Source organism: Zea mays, chromosome 4 (assembly GCF_902167145.1).
Source record: "Zea mays cultivar B73 chromosome 4, Zm-B73-REFERENCE-NAM-5.0, whole genome shotgun sequence".
Taxonomy (NCBI): domain Eukaryota; kingdom Viridiplantae; phylum Streptophyta; class Magnoliopsida; order Poales; family Poaceae; genus Zea; species Zea mays.
This window is the reverse complement of record NC_050099.1, coordinates 161,382,217-161,386,767: the sequence shown is the minus strand read 5'-3', so window position 1 is coordinate 161,386,767 and position 4,551 is coordinate 161,382,217. Positions and strand designations below refer to the sequence as shown.

Below are 4,551 nucleotides of genomic sequence, written 5' to 3'. Positions count from 1 at the left end.
TACACGGGGGGAGGGAAGCGTGGGCAGGAAGCAGGAGGCCAGAGTGATGACTGATGAGCTGCAGTAGGTAAAACTTTGGTTCGTGAGTACAGTATTCAAAACTCAAAAAAAATACTACGGTTTAATTTTGAGGATACTGTGGTGTTAAAAACTGTAGTTTACAAAATCCAAACAGACACCTCATAGCTTACAATAGCTCGATTTTCTCTAACACCGTCGTATCAGAGTTATTTAAAGACACCTCATAGCTTACAATAATAGCTCGGTTTTCTCCAACACCGTCGTATCAGAGTTATTAAAAGACGACCCCTTTTCAAACGCTCTCCGCACTCCACGCGATCTCGGCCTCAGCTGTTGTTGACGCGTAGATGCAGACACGTGTTTTCATTCACTCCATCGGAATCCAAATGTGAGTTCAATGCCCCGGACCCAAAAACTCCATCCAATCGAGCTCTGAGCGCACAGCGCAGTCCGAGGTTCCCATCACTCCCACACTGTCCATCCCTCTTCTCCTCCACCACCGCCGCCTCGCCTCACCCCCTCCCACGCCTGCAGCCCTTCCTGACGACGGGGGAGGCAGGGCCCGACGCCGCTGCCAGCTCCCGCAGCTTCGCCACTTCGCTTTTCTCCGCCTCCACAGATCGCCGACGCCCTCTTGGCCCTCTCCACCGCGTAGCAATGGCCGCCGTGGATGCACCACCGAGCGAGAAGGGTACGCCCGTGCTGAAGCGGAGTGCCTAGATCCTAGAGGACGCGCGCGCATCCTGTACCGCCTCGCCGGCGACCTCTGGGGCGGCGACGTGGACCCCAGCGCCCTCGTGTGTCCCAGCTCAAGGCCGCCATGACTAACTAGGTCTTCTAGATCACCTTGCCCCGCGGCGAGGGTGACCTACGCAAAGTTCTCGTGTGTATCTGTTGTTGGGGCGTCTATGTCTTCTTCGATCGCGCTAATGAGGTCCGCACCTTCGAGTGCATGTCGCGCCATGGTCAGGGCCCCCGCCTGCTCGACCGCTTCGCCAATGGCTGCATTGAGCTGTGTTGAGGAGTTCATCAACGCCAGGTTAGGCGACGCATCTACTACCCACCCTTGCCTCCCTAATGTGTCTGCTCGAATGGGGAATGGGGAATTGGTTGTTGTCATGTTATGGCTTACTCTCGCATTGCTCGCGTCCTCTCTTTGTTAGACGCTCTCCACGGCAGATCTACGCGAGTGCGCAACCTGGAAATATCCACTTCTGATTGCCAAGAAGCGGTGTGAATCTCACGAACTCGACATGCCTGAACGTAGGGACGTGTCAATGTGGTAGAGGCTCATGTGTGCATTTTCTCATTGCTACTTCTCTAATTTTGGTGAGAAACGTTTTTTAGTTCTGATTCGAATTTGATTGCTTGGGTTTATATGCAGTCGATTCTTGAGGTGGCTCGTGGCAGGTGTTTTGGGGAAGAGACTAAACAATTTCAGTTGAATAAGCTGGATGATGAGAAATTGAGAATACGATTCTGGAGAAGAGGCTCTCGGGGTCGAATAATCATTTGGATTTTGCCACAATAATCTACAGTATGTGAATATTATGATATGCGAAGACACAAGACAAGTCAACTTGATTGTAAGTTTTATTCTCATTTTTGAATCATGTGTTGGCTACTATTATTTGAATAATTCTACGTAAAAATATGCAGAATTATGAATTTCCTGTGTATTATTATGAAATTTTAGGAATGGCGATATGTTAGTAAAAAAAAAGTTATAGAAATGCAAAAAATACTGATTTGTTGAGCAATGCTACCGAATTGCAATGCAACAAATACTGGTTTGTTGGTTTATTACATGCTTGATTGTCTTTTATCAACATAGGTCTATGAAAATCCGTCTCAGCTTATGTACATTGTCCTAATGACTGGATACATGCTTAGGAATGCACATTACCGTCTAGAATTGTAACAGAGTTTAGAGCAGATTGCTCTTTCTGAACCAAAAGAACAGAAGGTAGTTGTCCACCTTTGTTGACATATATGTGTAATAGGCATATATGACTAAATGATTTCCTAAATGTGTTGTCTTTGCTGGAAAGCAAATAGACAATCTAATAGATTACTTCTGCTCCTGGACAATCCTGTAGGTTGGATCTTTACACAATATCTACATATTTATGCTGATTATTCGTTCCTTAATTTAAGTGGTCCAAATAATTTACAATCTACACATGATTCTGCTATATATTTTTTATATAAATCCAGTTACTGGTGCTGGTGCCATTATGTAGGTATATTTTAGCAGAGGCTGTTGATACCCTATTTACTACATTTATTGGCACGAAGCAGTACAAGTAAGAGTTTGATGGAACTTCAGACTCTCAAATGTCCATTATGTTTGCAGTAATGCAATTGCATCAGCTATTCATTTTTCCTCATACAGAGATATTATTGATGATGTGAACATACGCCAAGGGACCTTATTTTATGAACATACTACTCAGGATTTAGCTCCTAATGTTGACCCTAAACAAAATGATACCCAGAAGGGGTGAGGAGAGCCATGGGAAATCTTAATGAGAAACATCAAAGAAGCTAAGAAAACTTAAACCTGCAGTGCACCAAGTAATGCATCTTCATACTGAACTAGTTCATCATGTGTATATCATTGTGGTTAAAGTTTGGTGATTTTCCTAACTTAATATACCATACAGGGTTTCTTGGCTCGTGAGCGACAAATAAACGTTGTAGGTTTTTCAGCTCTAGACGTACAAGTCTTTTGTTGCATTCAACATTCTTTTTTAATATTTTTTACCTAATGGTTACTTGAAGTGTTGAACCTAGCAGTGGGGTGATTTGTGGGTTCTGTTATATGCCAAAGAAGAACCACCGGTCAGCTTTCTGGCTCCTATAAATCCGATTGAAGAACCGAAAGGAGCTACTGAAACAGGAAGGGAGGTCAGATTTTATAATTCAGATGTCAGTTTTATCCTTTAATCGGCTACATTTGATTTTTTCCTTGCGATAATATTTTGATCCAGCCTGTGTGCTGCCTTTTGTCCTGGTACGCAGAAGTTGATGCTTTGAGGTACCAACAATGGGATGATCGAGAATAGCATTGTCATTAATTCAGAGGTCAGTTTTTGTTGGGCTTGGCATGTCTAGCCCTGTTCGCCATTATCATTGTCCGGCCGCCCTACCCCTGGAACTGGGAGCGTCCTGGTACGCAGAAGTTGATGCTCTGAGGTACCAACAATGGGATGATCGAGAATAACATTGTCATTCATTCAGAGGCCAGTTTTTATTGGGCTGTTGGCATGTATGGCCATGTTCGACATTGTCATTGTCTGGCCGCCCTGGCCCCTAGAACTAGGAGCGATCTGGGATCCAAGATCCATCCATTCCGGTGTATATTCAAAAATCACAAAAAGAACGATATGATAGTTGCATATGCATGTATATTCAACTGCATGCATTATGCACGATATATGTGAATGGTAGAGCGCCCGATAGGGCGCTGCATTTTTCAGTTTCATCAAAACAACAAAAAATTACTTTGATGCCAAACTAGCGGATGCTCCTGTTTAGTGGCAGTGACGGAGCCCATCATGTGCCGGGCCAGGGAGGCGCAGGCAGGACCGGAAGTACAGCTCGGTCCACGAGGCCCAGCACATGGTACTGGGCTTCTCCTTCCTGAGTCCAACATGGTCCTGTCGCTCGCCGGATCGGAGTTGGCATAGCTCAGATGGGATTCCCTTGTTTTGTTTGGCGCCAGCATGCGGCGTACGGTTCAGTTCATGCATGTGAGTGTAGGTTGCCGCCTCAGCGAGCACTTTGGGACAGCACTCGTTGGTGCACGACACGTTTTTACAACGCTGGTTGTCTTCGTGCGTGTGTGGTCAGCTACTCGGCGGCTCTCAGGCAGCTGACCGCTGGCGCTTTTCACTGGTGGTCGCGCCAAGGACATGAGGCGGTGAAGGCCAAACCCAATACGACAAGCAACAAAAAGCCAGCCGGCAGCGCTCGAGGTGAGGCCACAGGACCGGTGCCACAGAACGGGAGGCATTGACCACTCGCGCCCCGATACCAACACTACACGCCGTTCTTGATCCAGGTCCAATAATATGGGGACCCACTAGTCACTGACGGTTTGTATAGTATATACTTACTGCTAGTAGTATGAGAGATTTTTTTTTAAAAAAAAAACATGCAACGACATGCCTTTTTGTGGGGAAAGTTCAGATGACCGTATTGAGTCACTTCAACGACGATAGTTTCGGAGGAGAGGACAATAGTGAGCTATTACTGATCGCTAGTTGAAGGAAGACCAAAAGAAATCAGTCAGTATAATATATATAGTCCCTGTGCGGCAGTAATGGACATCTGCTCTAGCTAGGCAAGTGGTCTGAAGTTTATCCTCTGCTCTTGCAGCCAATACGATCGAAGAGAGCAATGAGAATATTACACATGTTAGTTTAGTCTGTCAAACAAGAAGACACCGATGTCATCCATCATGTGTGCATGCCCTTGAAGTGATATACTCACCTCGCTCGAGAGGATTAATTAAAGGCATGTTTA

General features: G+C 45.7%; 1 pseudogene; it reads left to right on the top strand.

Annotated features, from left to right (window-relative positions):
* The first annotated feature begins 678 nt into the window (after positions 1-678).
* On the top strand, positions 679-4,082 carry LOC109945845 (uncharacterized; annotated as a pseudogene).
* The last annotated feature ends 469 nt before the right edge of the window (positions 4,083-4,551 follow it).